Genomic DNA, 17,899 nt, shown 5'->3' with positions numbered 1-17,899 from the left:
AGACAGAATAAGATGCCATGTGGGGGTGTGCCCTGCATGGTACTTGGCATCCAATAAAGGGAAAAATCTGCTTGTCACAAGCTCCAGCCACACTTTTTCAGGTGTAATTAGAAAACACCCAGGGGGGAGGGTATAGCTCTGTGGTAGAGCACATGCTTAGCATGCAGGAGGTGCTGAGTTCAATCCCCAGTATCTCCATTTAACAAAAGAAAACACTAAGAGGTTTTCTTTTCCATGGAAAATGACTCGTGGTTTCCATGGGGATGAGGGAGAAGAGAGGGAGGCGGGAGAGGAAAGCAGTGTTCATCTTGAGCCCAAGAGGTGCCCCAGGAGCACAGTGCTCAGGCCGCCAGCCCACTGTGGCGTCTAAGCCTGGCGACCATAAGGATGATGGATTCTACTTTACAGACAAGGAACTGAGGCTCAGGAAGTTCGAGGAACGTCCCTGCTCAGTGTCACATGGTTAAGGAAGGCAGAACTGGGGCAGCAGCCCAGGTCCAGTGACTCCAAAACCTGGGCTTTTCTGTGGGCACTTGAGGGCAGGGAAAGGGCTGGGCCGTGGGCCCCATCTGCCCCCAGTGGGGCCGTTGATCTCATTTCTTGCTCCCTCCAGAGGCTGTCACCAGGTTAGCGGTGGGTGGGTGAAAATGATGGTGGAAGGGTGAGTGAGAGGCACCCAGGACCGCCCTGAAACTTGAAGGATTTAGGTTAGACTCATGAGAAGAGAGAAGATTTTGAATGGCAGCTGCAGGGAGCTTGTGGGGATTCCTCCCTGGGGTACCCAGGCTCCCCTCACATGCAGTCAGCCTGAGCTGGGGAAGGGGATGAGGGGGAAGGGACAGGAGGGTTGTGACATTGACCTCTGCAAGGACCCAGCAGCCTGTGTTTGGCTGGACGGGCCACCTCTGAGTCAGCCAGGGCAACTAGTTGGTCAAGTTCACAGGTTCCACATATGACAGCTTATAATCCAGCCCTCAGCACCTGTGAGCAGCATGACCTCGAACAAACCCCCCAACTCCCTGTGCCTCTGTTTACTTATCTGTAAAATGGAGAGCAGAAGAAAACCAAGGTCACAAGTGATGCGAGCATTAAATGAGATAAGCCCCCCCACCCCCAGCGTGGAGCCAGGTGGAGCTCACGCAGCATGTGGTAATGACCGCTTGGAATTGACTGAGAAGGCACGAGGAAGCAGCATGCTCCCTGAGTCTGGAGTCCTGCCTGGGGAGTGTTGAGTCATCTTAGTCCTGCCTCTCCCTTTCTGTGAGATCTTGGAAAAATCCACCAAACCTCTCTGGGCCTCAGTTTCTTTCATTGCCAGATAGGAACCAAGTCCCTGCCATTCTCTGGGGACAGAGAGCATCAGTGTAGATGCTCTGGGCATGAGCAGACAGAGCCCATCCCTCACCCTATTCACCTGGGACCCTCGTAATAATTTTTATCCTCACTCCCCCATAATAAATCAAAAAAATATTTACTGAACCTCTCTCGGCACCAGGCACTGTGCCCAAGCCACAAAAGTTACCAGGAGCACCTATGGGGTGCCAGCTCCATGTTCTAAATGCCACATGGCCATCTGTCATCTGCAGAATCCCATGAGCCAGGGTGCCGGTCACTCCCATGTGGGGACAAGGCAGCTTGGAATTCTTAGGGAGCTTGCTGAAGGTCACACAGGAAGGCCGTCGTCCAGCTGAGATTCAAACCCACCTCTTTTTGCCTCCAGAGGCCCACCTCTCATTCCCTCCACCCTCTCACTTTCTGTTGAATCCACGGGGTGCTCCTGCTCCTGGCAGCTCAGGATCCTAGTTGTTTCTACAAATGAGTAACTGAGATTCCCAGAGGTTAAATAGCCATCTGATGCCCTTCCCCGGGCAGGTGGCCAAATCTACCTCCAAACTCAGGGTCCTCTGACCCTGGAGCCCGACTCCCTCCAGCCTCAGTGACCCCTCTCCCCACTGTGGGACACAGATGCCTTTTGGTCCTGGTCTCTTTTTTCTTATTTCCTTTGTGACTCTCTTTGTCCCCCAAATGAGCTTCTAATCTCCAGCAACTTGCCAGTTGGGGAGCTTTGTAACTTACAGGGTCACCTGGGGAAGAGTCCCTGCTTGGGCCACAGTCCTGGGGCCTGAGCTCTGTGCAGTGACCTCTGAGGATTGTTAAAGAAGGAATCACGGTCCGCACAGCACATAATCCAGCCCTAGCCCTTTGCTTTGACGAGAAAACTCTCACCGAGCCCATTTCACAGATGAAACAGCCGATGCTGGAGAGCTTGAGCCTGGAGACTGTCATCAAGGCATTGGAGCAGCTGAGACTCTGCTCTCTGGCAGAATGAGAGGTGAGTGAGGGGCAAAGAGAGAGGGAGGGGGAGGGAGTGGAGGTAGTAAAGCTGCCTCTTGGGTTGAGGAGCCCGGGTGTGTTTGTGGGGGTCTGCAGGAGTTGGAGAGACTGGCTCTTCTGGCGGCCTCAGCTGCCAGAGCCAGGCTGACGTTCACAGCGCGGTGCCGGGTGGATGTCCAGCTCTGGGCCTGGGCTGGCCACTGATCAGCCTCCTGGCCCACTTCGCTACCTTCCCAGTAGGACTGTCACTGAGCCCAGGGTGATGGAACAGCTGAGGGGGCAAAGAGGGGGGACCTGGCAGCAGAAAGGGGAGCAGGGCAGATAGGTTATTCCTTGAAATCTCAGGGCTTTTAGCACTGCCAGCTGGGGCAGGGGAGGTGTTAGAACCCCTCCGGCCTTACAGGATGGAGTGTTTATTTTCCCCAGTGACTGAAGCCGGTGGTGGAGGGAAGGAGTAAAGGAGAAGAGACAGAAGTATTAGAAGCTGACTGAAAAACAGAGACAGGGAGACAGGAGCAGGGCGAGAAGGAAAGAGACCAAGGAGAGCCAACAGCAGCCTGACCCGAAGCTGCAGGTCCTAGCAACTAACCGACCAACCGGCGGGGCAGGAGAGGCAAAGCGCGCATTTTTGGAGCGACAGCCAGGCTCCAAGGTCTCCGTTTCCATGGGGAGGAGTCTGGGCTCTGCTGCACTGGGAGAAGCCCAGATTCCCCTCGAAAACCTTTTGGGGATGGAAGGGGCCAGGCAGGGTCCCACCCTTTCTTCCACCCCAGATCAGGCTCTCTCTCCCCACCCAGCCCCTCCCACCCGAGGGCTCCCAACCTGGGGGAAGCTGCTGGTTCCTAGGACGTGATTTTCAGGACCGTGGGCTGCCAGGCTACAGCCTTAGAAGAAACCACCTCTGCTTCACAGGTAGAGGCCCTGGCGGGGGCTGGGCTCAGATTTGTGCAGACCAAGCCGGGCGGCAGCTCAGAATAGTGACTGCGGCCAAGTCCTGGCTAGATCTTGGTTTCTCAATTATCTTGGGAGGAGTGGGGACATATCCAGGCCCCCCTCTCACCTCCAACACACACAGGAGACTTTTTAGGGGGGAAGTGAGCGAGGCTGAGAGGCAAATCGGCGTGGGGGAAGGGCAGGAAGCATTTAGCAGGGGCCTCCTGGGGATGGGTATTTTATATACCTGCCCTTTTGACCCATCAGCATCCGTGGGGCAAAAATTATGACTCCCATTTTACACGTGAAGAACGCCAGACTCAGAAAGGTTAATTAAATTGCCCTAAGGTCACTCAGCCGGGGATGATAGAAACCGGAATTTGAATCCAGGTCTGGTCCCAAAGTCTGGCTCTTTCCGTGCTGCTGTGTGCATAGGATTAGGAGTAGAAATGGACAGAGAGCCTGCCCTCACCCTGGCCCTGGAGAGAGGGCCACAGGCCAGGCGTGGGAGGATCGCTGGGTGCGGAGGGGTAGGGCGTGGAAACCTCGGTTAGAACCCCAACTTTGCCAGGTTGGGCGAGTCCCTTCTCCCCTCTGAGCCACATGCAGAGGAGTGGCTGTGGGGTGTCTCCCTGATGTTTGGTGAGTGAGTGAAGGAAAAGGAAAGTGAAGGTGTGAGGAGGAGGGCCGCTTATTCTAACTTGGGTCTAAGGCTGGAGTGCCACCTTGGACCAGGAACGGAGTCCTGGCAGGTACCTAGCCCCTGAAACTCCGCCTCCCTCAACCCACCAACATGAGGCCCTCCAGCCTTCCCCGTGTGCTACCTGGAGGGAGGGACCCAGCTGACAAGTGGTGGGTGGGGGTGCACATGCTGGTGGCCCCCATTCTGGTGGCCCCCTGTCACACTACGGCATCCCCTCCCCGATGAAGTCGCCCTGAGGTCTCTCTTCCTGGGCTAGGTTAGTTGCTCTTGATTAAACCAGTTGTTGGACTTAATGCCAATGCCATTAACATGTCTCTTAGCCCTATTAATCCCCCCCCAGTAGAGGAAGGGGATGGGAGGTTCAGGGGCGGGGAGGGCAGAGGGTCCTAAACACCAAGCCAGCTCAGTGGCCTTCTGGAGAAGAAAGTGCACCTGAGAGATTCAAGCCCCCCTCCATTCCCTCTTGGGAGCCTTGGAAGTCTCCGTTCCAGCCTAAGAATTCCTGGAAGCCAGCTGTGTCTGCATCCCATGAGGTCCAGCTGAGGCCTTTTGGCCGCCATGACCCTGGGGACTCTTTCCCACTCAGCTTCCTTGGGGCCTCTGGGCAGGGCTGGCAAGAGTGGAGGTGACTGCATGGGTTTGAAGTGGGGGCCAACAGCTTACCTGTGAGGCCAGAAAGAGAGGCTGGAGGGGAGTGAGGATTCTAGTTGCAGAACCAGGATTATCCTGGCTTCTCCCATGCACACTTGTCCCAGTCCTGTTCCCTCTGCAGATCCCTGGGGCCAGGTGGGGCTCCCCAAACACCTCACTTCTCTGCTCAGGCCTTCCTGTGGGTGCATGGACCTGGAGGCAGAGGCTGGGCCCAGGCAGGGATGCTCAGCCCTCCCCCTTGTGCCTTCTTCCTCCTTCCCTCCCAGCTGGACCTTCTCCCTCCCTCCAGTGTCAGGGGCCAGCTAGGGCAGGGAGGGGGCTTGGGTGGGGCCAACAGAAGGTGCATAAATCATTATTGGCGAAGACCTCAGCCCTGAGCTGCCGGGTGGAGGCTGCTGCTCACGGTCAGGCCGGGGCATAAATCATAATTCCCCTACAATAGATCCTTTTGCAGCCGCCATCAGGAAAACTGTGTTGGTTTTATCGATTTTTTGACACGGGGGCCTAGGCAGCGGGCGGCTCCTGAATCATTATGAAATGAAACTGATTAGGAATTCATGGAATACTAAATAAACTTTACGAGCCCGTTGTAAGTTTTTTGATGCATGGGGAGCGGAAAATGAAAACTAATGATATAAAAATTACACAGCGTGCTGAGTATTATTATACCGCTATTGATTTGTTTCAAACTGTACATCAAAATCGAAGAGGGCTGGGGCGGCTCCTGCAGCGATGCTGGGGCCGTTTGGGCTCACCAGGGCTGGCAGACTTTTTTTCCTTCTATTTTTATTTATTTTTTTTCTATCTCTTTCCTCCAGCCTCCTGGCTCTGTAATCTGACTCCTCTCTCTCCACCCCTGCTCCTCCAAGGAATGTCCCAGGGGAACACCTAGCCACCCGCCCACAGGGCAGCCTCGTCCTCAGCTTGGAACCTGGACCCTGGCTCAACTTGAATTGTCAGCCTTCACTGGTCTTTCCCTCTGGAGCTGCATTTTCAGTCTGTGAGTTTCTCTTTTGCCGTCAACCTTCCCCCCTATTTATTTGGAGAAAGCGTGCTTCAGAGGAGAGATTTGAAGATCTGTTTCCTGCTAGCACCTTGCTGTGTGACCTTGGGCATATCACTGTGCCTCTCTGTGTATCAAAAAGATTGGACTCATGAAATCAGGGTTTCTCAAGTTATATAGCCTCTTGACAGCCCGTATGTCATCTTTAGGGCTTGTCAAAAATACTAATTCCTTAGGCCCCTCCTTTAGATGGCGCTAAAGCTCAGCAGGGGATCTGGGAATCTGCATTTTCCTAAGGATCCCAGTGATCTGAAGCAACCTGTCGGAGTCCCTTATCCCACTGGGTTGTCAGAAGTGGCCTTAAAGCTCTGAATCTTGCCCTCTGTATTAATCAGCTTTTGCTAGTCTGGGATGCAGAAACAAACAATCCCTGAATCTCAGTGGCTTACAGCAACAAAAGTTAAGTTTTTGCTCATGGTACACGTCTGCTGTGGGCCATTTATGGTCCAGCTCTGTATGTCTTCATTCTGGGTTCAGACTGCAAAAGCAGCCCCAGTCAAAGGCATGCTATTCCAGTGGCAGAGGGAAAAAGTGCAAGAAAGACAGTGGAAACATGTGATGCTCCAAGTTTTTGCTTGGACGTGGCAATATGTCCCTTCTGCTCCCATTCCATTAGCCAAAAGGAGTCATCTCATCAAGTCCAGTGTCAATGGAGCTTGCTTCTCTCACAGGAGGATGGGCACCAGCGGGAGGACTGGGCATCTGGAGTGATGGGTTGGGAACAGTGGATGCCCTCCTAGGCTTCGTCTTGAGTCTAGGTTCCCCCAGGATTTGGGGTCCAGGATCTTGTTTGGATGGACCAGAGGGGCTTGGCCCAGTGCAATTAGGAATGGTGTGGCTGCTTTAGACAGGTGTGCCCCCCTTACACAATCATGCATCTCCATGACAGTTGTCCACTGACTTCCTCTGCCCACGCTGAGACCCCGGCCTTCCCCTCAGGGGTCCTCAGTGGGCAGGGCTTCGGTCCTTTATCTCTAAATGTCTTTGTTTCCTTCATTTCTGCCTTCCTGCTGGAGAGGCCTATAGACACTAGCCCTGGATCCTCAATGGAACTGCTGTAACAATTAGAATCCTTTTATAAAACTGTCCTGGATCCTCTAAATTCAGAGGGTAAATTTAGATTTTGGATATTGGATTTTCTTAAAGTGGACACACTCAATACTTTTTTTTTTTAAGCAAGTGTCTCACTTTTTCACAAGAGATAACTCATGAAAGTTACCTCTTTTGCTAGTATTATTTTACTCTGTGCAACTTCATCGTTAGCCTGAGTCTCAGAAAGGTTGACCTCTGCCCCTGGACATACAGTGTGTCATTCCCAGAACCACGTGGCTGCCCAGCTCTGGGCATGACTGAGTACATCCTCAGGAAGTCCACTGATACTTGATGTCCAGGGGCAGAGGTCAGAGGGGGACCTATGGGGACCCACTGCATTAACTTGGGTCTGGGAGATGTCAGGGATGGCAGTGGCACAGGCTTGGCCCTTGAGGACCTCAGTATCTCTCTGAGGACACAGAAACACACACACACACACACACGCACACACACACAATATACACTCTGCATACAACCTTTTCAGAACTGGATGAAATGGATCACACAATGGTCCAGAAAGCACACAGGACTAAGAGTCTTAAAGTTGGTATTCGAATCTTAGTTCTGCCCCTAACTGGCTCTGTGGCTTTGAATAAGTAACTTTAAAAAAAAAAAAATCTGGGATTCAGTTTCCTCCACTGCCAAAGATGGATTTGGACTCCATTGTCCAAGATTCCTTCCAGAGGGTGAGAGTGGGCAGAGGTTCACACACTAGCACAATTCCCACGGGACGTTGATGCCTATATCAGTCGTAATTCTTCGCAGTTTGGGGAAAGAGGCTGATAGAAATGTAAACTCAAACTGGCGTAAGCAAAAAGGAAGTTATTGACTACTAAAGAGGCCATGGGAGTCTTCAGGTACTGTGTGATCTGGAACTTCAGACAACATTATCACAGATCTGTCTTCCTCTCTCTGTTCTTCTTTCGTCTCTTGAGGCATCTTTCTCAGGCATGCTTTCCACTCATGGCGACAAAACAGCTGCCAGTAGCACTGGGCCCATATCCTAATGATTCAACAAAGGGAGCATCTTCTTTCCAACAGTAACAGTGAAATTCTCAAGACTGAATGTCATTGACCCAGCTTAGGTCACATGCCTACTCATGAACTAGTCACCACAGCTGGGGGGCAGAGAGAAGATTTAGGCCTATAGCTTTCCCTGGCTCTGACCCCTGCAGAACCACACAGACTCACAGTGGGAGAGGGGTGCAGGCTCCCAAGGAAATTTGAGGTACCATTTCAAAAGAGATCGATTCTGGGTCGATAAAAGCTGCAAGTGTCCACTGAAATCTCTGAGGTCAGGGGCTGGAGCACTGAGGAGGGTGAGGGCAGAACAGGTGAGGCTCTTCTGGCCCTGAGTCATGTCTAGAACTTTGGATATAGCTGGGACACAGCCCAAGGTTGGGGGTGAGTGGTCCTTTACATGTTCAGGGTGCTTGGAGAGAGCAGTGTAGCATTGAGGCTGCCCTGGAGAAAGGGCACAAGTGTCAATCTGCTGCCTCCGCTTCTCTGCACTATGGCCAACCACCAGGCCTCCTGCCCCAGCCTCCCACCAGCCCCCTCAAGCTGCCCCCCATGTTGATTCCCTGAGGCTCAGAGAGGGCACGTGACTTGCTCCACATCACCCAGCTTGTGTACAGGGCTCCTCCCTCTTCACCCCTGCTGTGTTGTAGGGTCTAGATTTTGCTCTTTCCACTTGCACATTAGCCCCTGTGGGTGGGAGATGTGGGGTGTGGCAGGATTTCTCCTGGCTAGCTGGCTCCCCTCTTGGGGTGCTACACACATTGAATTTAGATGTGGCTCTGAGCAGGCCGTTCATTCATTCCGGACCGTATCAACTGCAGAATTGAGTGCTACAAGTAAGAAGGAGTTTAGCTATTATTCTCCTACTGATGTGATTTAATGTTTGGTTTATTCCTGTCCTGCTCCCCTCTCCTCTCCTCATCAGTTTGACATTTGCATAGAGTTTCCCTGCAGTTCTGTAGAACACATGGTTTTTCTGGTAACTCCCTGCTTTGGCTTCTTCGGGAGTTTGGAGCCCACTGGGGCATCTTCTTCCCTCCCATCCCTGAACTTTTTCATTCCACCTGCTGCGGGGAAGGGCATACAAATAACCAGATCTTCCTGGTTCTTGCCCCTTCGTGCGCCTGTAAGATTCCTGTTGCCTAGTGGCCTTCAAATGTTTCTGAGTGTCCCGGGTGTCTGGCGGTCTCGGCGCGTTCATGAATAAGTCTGCACTTCCACCTCCTGCCCCTGCAGCTGAATTAAACTCAACCACCCATCCATCCCCGGAGATCCCTTGTCTCCAGGCACCCCAGCCAATGCCTGGAAACCCTTAGGCGGCGCGAGCTGCCCAGTACGGAGGCAGCATATTCTGTCCCCTGCGTCTTCTGGTGCTGCCTTTTGTTAGAGGGGCCTCACAGCAGGGCTGCGCCGGCCTCAGAGTTTACAGAATACCTGGTTGTCTCAGTTTGATGTCACCCAGAAGCAGATCCTGGAGACAAGGGTTCAATAGAAGTGGTTTATTTGGGAGGTGAAAGGGGTCTCCGGGGATGAGTGGGATGCGTATCGCGGAAGGATACCGCTGGGGGCAGTTGAGCTTAATCCCGCTCCAGTTTTCCAGGTTACCCAGCAGGCCTGAGACCCTAAGGTAAGAACCCCGGGGATGAGAGAGGAGCCCTCCTCCCTTAGAGAAGGCTGCCGAGCCAGCTGGGAAAGGGCTTAGTCAGAACGGCGAAGTCTTCAGCAGAAATCTGCAGCTTCCTGAATCCCAGCTCTTGTACCTGGCCCGGGCTCTCTGGCGGGCCCTCGAGCGGGGCCAGAGCCAGGGGGATGAGGGGACGGGGAGGCAGCTAGAAGCCCAAGAGGAGGCTGACAGGTCCGTAGGCAAATGCATCAGCAAAGGAATGATTAAAAGTGATCAGGCAGAGGTTGTATGATCACCTGACCCTGGATGCCATCGGCAGAAGGCAAGGAGCTAGCACACATTAAACACCTACTGTGTACCAGCCCTGGATACATGGGACTAGAATTCAAGCTCCTTCAAGGCTGGGCCCATGTTTGATTTCTCTTTGTATTCTCAGAGCCTGCCATTGTTTGGCTCCTAGCTATAAAATATAGAGTAACAGGAAAAATAACGACCGTTTACAGTCACTAACTAGGCACTAAGTGCCTTATATTTATTGTAATGAATTCTATGACAGTCATTTATGGTAGGTCCCATGATTCCCATTTTACAGATGAGGAAACTGAGGCTTAGTGGGGTTTCAATGATTTGCCCAGGGTTACACATCTAAAGGGCAAAGCCAGGATTTGAACTCAGGTCCAACTGCCTTTCAAGTCCCGGATTTCACCCCTCCTTTGTGGTGTGTCCCTGCACTGGGAGGGAAGTTAGACTACAGTTGTCCTTGGAAGGCCCTCCAACTTGTGAGGTTCTGTCTTGTTAGCTGCCATCCCCTTCTCCCCCTCGCCAATCACAAAGAAAGGGGAAAGTCCTTTGCTCCTCCTCAGGTGGCTCGTGGCAGATTACTTAGTGCTTGACACGGTGTGTCTCTGTGTCACTGTTCCCGGGCGGAATTAAATCAGGACAGGAAAATATTAATTTGGAGTTGGGGATGGAGGCCGCTCCTTTCCAATTACTCTCCACCCCGTCAGGCTTATCCTGGCGCAAACAAGGAAGGAGGCTGGATTAATTGCTTTGGACTCTGCCCCACTCCAGTCCCAATTACTGGGCCGGCTTGGCTCCCAGCATTATGAAGCGCACTGCTGTGCAGGAAATTGTGTGAAATTTTAACGGATTTTCAGACGCAATAATGGAGCACGGGATTCTGGGCCAGCATTTGCCGGGCAGCTGGGCCCTCTGTGCCTCAGCTGAGGTTAAGCTATTTGGGGCTTCTTTGTGTATTAAAGGATCATTTGGTTAACCCTAAAGCCTGAGCCACCAGAACGGTTCAGCCCCTGACCCTGCAGAGGAATGGGGGGCAGTGCTCCTGGAGGACAAGGAATCCCACTACCTAAATAATAATAATAATAATGATGGCACCACTTTTTGAGCCTCCACACATGCCGGTTGCTTACCCATAACATCCGCAAGCCTCATCCTTTGAAGTGCTTATTTTTCCCATCTTATAAAGGAGGAAAAGGGGACACAAGGAGATTAAGTCATTTGCACAAGGCTACCTGGTTACTTAGTGGTGAAGCCAAGACTGGAGCCCAGGTCTGTCTCCAAAGCTACTCCATTTGGGGCCCCAATTTGCCTCCTCCCTTGTTCTTAAGGATGCATTGTAAATGTCTTCCCCATCACACTTGACCTTCTAGGTTCCAGGGTCCTTTCTTGTTCCGTCTCTGCATCTTCAGCCACTGCCAGGGCGCCTGGCACACAACAGGTACCCACGAGAGATTTGTTGACTGCACTGAACTTGGCCTGTCACCTGGACTCCTGGATTTATTAATGGGATGAAGGGGTGAGCTGCTGTGACCCAGAGACCTCTCTAGGTCAATGAGAATGAGCCCCATTTGAGCTCACCTAGAACCCACGGGAGGGGCTGGGGAGGTCAGAGTGTCCCCAACCCTAGTGTGTAACTCGTGCTGCCTGGGTGCTCCCTACATAGAGTTCCTGTTTATCCTGACCAAGGCCTAGCAAGACAGGTGGCATCACTCACAGCTGAGGGCTGTGGAAATGAGGCTCAGAGAGGTGAGTGGACTCGTGCAGGGTCACACAGCGAGTAAAGGGCGGCCTCATCTGCCCCGGGACTCTGGTTTGCCTGAGTCCATCAGGTCTGAAGTGGGGGTTTCCAGCTCCAGGGTTTTTATATCTCTTAACACTGTGACACCTGTGGTTTAAATAGTAAACAAAATTCTGCCCACAAGTTTAACGTGTCAAGCTAGTAAAAGCAGAGATGCTCTGGTGAAAGAGGGACGTTGGGACCCTGTTTGGCTGCAGAGGAGCTGGGAGATGAGGACAGAGTTGACAAGAGGGATGACTGGCCTGGAGAAGGGGACAGTGGTGTGGAGCTTGGGGAAGTGAGGGCTATGTAGCTCACAAATCTCAGACTCCGGCAGGGTCACCGCATGGAAAGAAAATCAGACTTGAGTGGTGGGGCCCACAGAGAGGGACCCTGGAGACGGTGAGCGTGGTGGAGGAGTGAGGGTGAGGCACGCCGTGATCATCAGGATCTGTCCAATTCTCACCTGCCCCTTTAGCTAAAGGAGAATTAATTACATGGAGGGGAGGCCCCCTTAATGGCCATCATTTAGTTTAATTTAAGAAACAGGCCCCTCCACACACCCCCTCAGCCAACAGCACCACCACTGGCAGCTGTGTTGATTAATGGCCTCCTCCTGTATACATGAGAGCAGAGGTTCTCAAACTGGAGTGAACCTCAGAATCTCCTGGAGGGCTGATCAAAACGCGTTTTGCATGGCCCCACCTCTGGGTGGTGGCTGAAAATCTGCATTGCTAACAAGCTCCCAGGTGACGCTGATGCTACTGGGGGTCACACTTTGGCAATGGCTGTAGTGGAGACAGGGTTTCATCCAGTGCTTGAGAACTCGGCCCCTTGCCCCCTGCAGGGGTCCTCTAATCTAATGGGGGAGGGCCTTAGCCATCTCTGCCTTTTTACTACTCTCTAAGTGCACCCTCCCTCTGATGATGTTGAAGACAAGTGCATTTTCTCAGCACCTCAGAAGCCCCTGAGCATTTCTGCTCAGAGAAGAATGGGGAAATACCCAGGGCCTGATTCCTTAACCATCCTGCCTAGATACAGCCTCCTAAGCTGGATTTTGGGGACATCCATTTGCTTCATCCTCAGCCCCAAGCCCAGAGGGGCCCAGGGGAAGCTGGGCCCTGTTTTGCAGGCCCTCTGCTCCTGCCCGCCAGGTGAGAGAGGGGCAGGCAGTGAGCATTTCCAGAGGCCTGGCAGCAGGAGGAGGGGGACTGACAGTTACAGGCCTAATTGTTAGTCACAGGTAGCCCTCTGCCCGCTGCCCCCCGGTGATCCGGCTCTGCAGGCTTTGCCAGGACTACCGTCCAGAGAGCCTGTTTGCACCTGTGTCAAGGAGAGCTCGGAAAACCTAATTAGCTAGTTTGGTGTTTTATAATTAGGTCCTTTAAAAGAATTCATAGGTGGTGATAATAAGCCCATTTAGAAATCTGTTAGGCTTTGGGGGAGTTGAAGGGAAACCTTGTAACCATGTGCACACCTGCTTTCTCTTTTCCTGGGTTTCTTCCCTCCACCTCTCTCCAGTCCTGCCCCTGAGTTCTTCCTCCTGCCCTCTTTCCCCGTCTGCATCCTCAGTTACTCCCATCCCTGCACCTGCTAGATGCCAAGACCTCTTTAATCTCACCTGAAGGGGAGGGACAAGAAGGTGCATGCTGATTCCGTTAATGCCCCCACGGCCCTCAGAATGGGATCCGATTGTCACCCTCATCTTACAGATGAGGAGACTGGAGCACAAAGAGGTTGAACACTCCCTCCTAAGCTACAAGCCCTTAAGTAGTGGAATCAGAAAGTCTGGCTCTTAATTCCTCACCAAGCCTCACTTCTGTCAGCCTGCATCTCCCTCACCTACCACAGCCCCAGTCCTCCTGGCTCCAGTGCTCCCACCAAGCTGGCTGAGTTGGAATTTTACAAATCACATTCCTGTTTTCTCAGAGCATCGGTGCCAGGGCTTCAGAGCTACCTTCAGATGGGTCTACAATGGACAGTGGCTTCGAATACCCTTTGCGTCTCTAGCAACTCTTCCCATTTGGGTTTCTGCTGAGGTGGTGGCATAGAGGGAGAGGTCGAATGCCTCCCTGCCTCTCTCCTTCTTCCTTCTTTTTTTCCTTCCCTCTCTACTTACCCGCCTCCCTCCCTCCTTCCCTTCCCTGTACTGGAGCTCAGGAGCCAGAGACTAAGTCAGCCAGTTGCTAGTGGAGGAACCCAAGGGGTTCCCTAACGCCTCTGCATCAGCACGAGACACCCCGGCACTCTCTTCTCACCCAGTGCACTTCCTTCACTTATCACAACATGACATTTTCTCAAAGATTTGTTCACCTATTCATTTACTTGTTTATTACCGATCTCCCCCCATTAGAATCCAAGTGCTGTGGGCAGGGCAGAGATGTGTCTGTACCTAGCTGCTTTCCGGGGGCTGCCTTGGTTCCCGGCACAGAGCTGGAATGAGCAAATGTTGGACTAAATGTGTGGAAGCTGAGCATCAGTGTCCCTATCTCTAAAGTGAGGGTAAAATTATCTCCTCTCCAGGGCCCTCAGGTGCCTGGCACACAGAAGGTGGTCCACGAATGTCAGGGCTCTCACTCCACCCAGTGCCCAGAGAAGTTTGGCTACTTAAAAACCCCCTTGGATAACCCTTCTTTTTCATAGCACAGGGAATTTTTCTGTAAAGCAAATGAGCCCTCCTTGATTTATCTACTTTGGAAATTGGGTGTTTTTGTTTGTATCGGGCTGTCTTAAAGTGGGCTGACTGAGTGTGTGTAACTGTAGAGCTGCAGAAATGTGTTTATTAGCGCCTTGTTACCACAGTTCGTGATTATGCAGCTTCCGAGAGGGTAGGTTCAAATTATACCTTCTTGAAGCGTAACCATGGCTGCAGGGATATAAAAGGCAGAGGTAGGGCTGTTGCTATTAGCACGGCTGGCAGAGAGCTTGCCCTGCTGACAGGGCTGGATTTGCATTCAGGACCCTTCACTTGCTAGTTGCATGACCCCCCCGGCAAGTTACTGAATGTCTCCAAGGCTGAGTTTTCTCTTCTGTAAAATGAGAGTGGGTGGGTAATGTTTATACCTATTTATAGCCCAACAACCCTATTAAATGGGGCCAGGAGCTCAATCATTCATTCAATGAAAGCTTATCAAACATTTCCTGTATGCTGAGCACTGTTCTGAGCTCTGGGGATTTAGCAGTAAGACATTCGATGGCCCGTGGGGTTTACGTTCTAGGGGGAGATAACGCATGTGAAGGTCACAGAATGGTGCTCAGGGAGTGCTGGTGACTGTGCACAGAGTGGCTCTACCGTGATGTGGATGTAGATCTGTGACCCCATAGCTTCTTCTTTAGAGGAAGATGTACACGTGGCTGGACACATCTCCATGACACTGATCTACAGCTGAAGTTGGACCTGCTCCTCTCCTTCATGATGCTGGGATGCTTTGTGTGTGTGTTTTGGGAATCGATGGGCATGGGGGAGCGTGTGGCCTTCAGTGGAAAGGTCTCAATCTCGTCTTTCGCTGTCCCTCTTCGTGCACAATTTCATGCCTCTCTGACCTTCGCACTTCACCTTCACACTCTGCTTTGGCTCACCCTGTTCCCTGCCCCCAACTGCCTTCTTCCTGTCCCTGCAAACTCCTTCATGGTCCTCCTTCATGAAGCTGTTCCTGCACTCTCAGCTGGGAGAAAACCCTCCCTGGACTCTCCATCCTCCCCCTCTCTCACTGCTGTGTCCCTCCCCTCCCCGCATCCCTTGGCCTCTTTCAATTCCCCTGCTGGGTGGTGAGCTCCTTCAGGACTAGACCCTGTTCTGTTTGCCTCTGTGTCCTTTGTACCACATTGCTTTACCTGAAATAGATTCTCAACAAACATTTCTAAGGCAATTAAACAAATGTATGGCTCAGCGGATTTATTTAGAATCTCAGACGTTGCTTTTTCTGGGGAATGGGAGACTGGAGGCAGGGGCCTTGTGTGGAGCAACAATGGTTTTTTTGCATGGACTTCTCTGCTTGTGTGCAGAAGCTCCCACGTGTGTGCTGCAACCTGCCTCTATGTACTCTCACACGCATCTGCGGGGCCAGGGCAGTTGTCTCAGGTGTGAACGTGGCGGGGTATGGTGGCAGCCCAGTGCCCAGTGATGGATGAGGGGGGTGGAGGTGACTTTCCCAGGGGAAGATTAGCGCCTGGCAGCTATGATTTGTCTCATGCCCTCCTGTCCTTTTCCTGGGCCCCACTGCAGAGTCATTCATTACAGGGGCTGCTGTCACAGGGCTGGGGGCAGGGGCTGAGCAGTGTGTGTGTGTGTGTGTGTGTGTGTGTGTGTGTGTGTGTGTGTGTGTGTGTGTGGTGGGGGGTGGTAGGCTGGACTCCTCCCCCAGAGAGACTCTCATGCCAGAGACCAGAGCCCTCTGGAGTTGTGAATAAAAGGATCAAGTTGTAATTTACCTCTGGGATATAGCCCTGCACTCAGGAGCAACACTATGTGATTAGGAGGAGGGATTCATTCATTCATTCACTTGGCAAACAATTTCACTAAGTGCCCACCAGACCTGTTCTCTCCTTTCGTGGAACTCACCATTGCTGGAGGAAGGTGGGCATGTAAACGAACGGCACAAGGAGGATAACAGGCTGGTGAGACAGTTGCCCTCTAGCCTGGGGACCGTGAGGGTAAGTGAGAAGCCACTGGGGTTGATGGAAACAGCAAAGAACTTGGAGGCCAAAAACTTAGGCTTGAGTCTTGGTTTTATTACTTACTAGTGTTGTGGCCTTGGACAAGTCACTTCAAACCCGCTTGAGCCTTAGTGCCCACATCGATAAAATGGGGCTGATGATACATCCTCCATCCATCAGGCTGTTTTAAAAGTGAAAAACCTCTCAAAGTGCTTCTAAAATTGGAAGGTGCTATGTAGGTGTGTGGGACCATTGCTTCCTCTATCCAGCTGCAGGGGTGAGAGTGGGGTGGGGCAGGGGATGGGGCAGGGCAACCAGATGAGATGCCAAGAAAAAACAATAAAACCCTCCCTCCTTGTATTTATACAGCCCTCTATGGTTTACAGCACAGTTGTACACTCTGATATTTCTTGATCCTTACAACATTGCAAGCCAGATCAAGGCAGGCATTATTAACTCCCATTTTGCAGGGCAGGAAGAATCTCAAAGAGGGTAAATGGCTTGCCCAAGGTCACTCAGTAGCTGGATGAGCTAGGACTGGAATCTGGTTCTTTCTAATATTCAGGCCTGTGTGCTCTTTTCCTATTCCTCCTACTTGATAAGACTCTCCATTCATCTCTGCTCTGGTCGGGGTGACACCATCCCCACCCCCTGAGACCTCCCCATCCCATGAATGGATGCAGCTCCTTCCCCATTCCCCACACCTTCGTTGTGCCAACTCATGACCACTTTTGGACACAATGATGTAAGGGATGGGGGATGAGCAGAGAACGGTCTGTAGGTTTGAGAATGTTAAAGGGAGAGAAGAGGGCAAGCTGAGATTTTCTAGCAGTCCCTACCCAGGTCTGACAGGCTCCCTGCTAAATTAGTATGTAAAGGGGAGAAAGAGAAAACTGAGGAAGGGAAGAAGAAGAATAAAAGGTAAAAAAGAGAGAGAGGGAATTGAAGTTGAGGTGGAGAGCTTAAAGGGGAAATACAGGGAGGGGGAAAATTCAAGCAAATGGGAGATGAGACGGGAAGGAATCTGGGAGAGGTGAGGAAGGAAGATGAGGAAGGGGAAAGGAGGAAGGCCTAAGAGGCTGGGGAGGATGTTGGGGGAGGGCCAGCTCTGCTCTGGCGAGGGGTGGGAGATTGAAGGCTGAATCACAGCAGGCTGTGGAGGAGAGGAATAAGTCATAAACGCTGCAGGAGCAAAGGTCAAATATAGACTGATGGCTCCATTGTTTCCCAGCCGGTGAGGAGGACCCTGTTGGGGGTTGCTGAGATGCTTAACCCTTCCCTGCCCAGCTTTTTGATGGTGAGACCAGCATGGGGATGCAGAACGAGAATAGCACCTGTGTGTCAAAGATGAGGATTGGAGAGTTGGAATTAGGGTTAAGACTGGGTCTTGGGAAAAGAGATTCAATGGTCCTTTCAACTTCAACTCATAGGAGGGGAATAAGTAAAAACAAACCACCCTTTTTTTTTTTTTTTTTTTTTTCTCCCTACTGGTAGGAGTCTTCTTTTGCATCCTGGTAGGGAGAGATTTCCTAGGGGAGAAGGAAGTTCCTCGGAAATGGTCCTTGAGTAAGACCTTTCCACAACAACAATAATAAATGGTAGTAACAGTATATAGTAAATACTTACTAAATAATAAAAACAAATTAGTATCAATATTTATCATAAACACGAATATATATTATATACACAGTGTTTATGGTTTGCAAATAACTTTAGCAAATATAGTATCATCTAAATGTAACAATC

At 51.7% G+C, this 17,899-nt stretch overlaps 1 long non-coding RNA gene across 1 annotated transcript; it reads left to right on the top strand.

The window, feature by feature from the left end:
* Window positions 1-2,240: 2,240 nt before the first annotated feature.
* LOC116669257 lies at window positions 2,241-11,184 on the top strand. The gene is made up of 3 exons (XR_004326593.1): window positions 2,241-2,332; window positions 5,440-5,621; window positions 11,091-11,184. It is a non-coding gene; the product is annotated as an uncharacterized LOC116669257 (long non-coding RNA).
* The last annotated feature ends 6,715 nt before the right edge of the window (window positions 11,185-17,899 follow it).

This window comes from Camelus ferus, chromosome 16 (assembly GCF_009834535.1).
Source record: "Camelus ferus isolate YT-003-E chromosome 16, BCGSAC_Cfer_1.0, whole genome shotgun sequence".
NCBI lineage: Eukaryota > Metazoa > Chordata > Mammalia > Artiodactyla > Camelidae > Camelus > Camelus ferus.
This window is presented reverse-complemented; position numbering and strand designations above follow the sequence as displayed.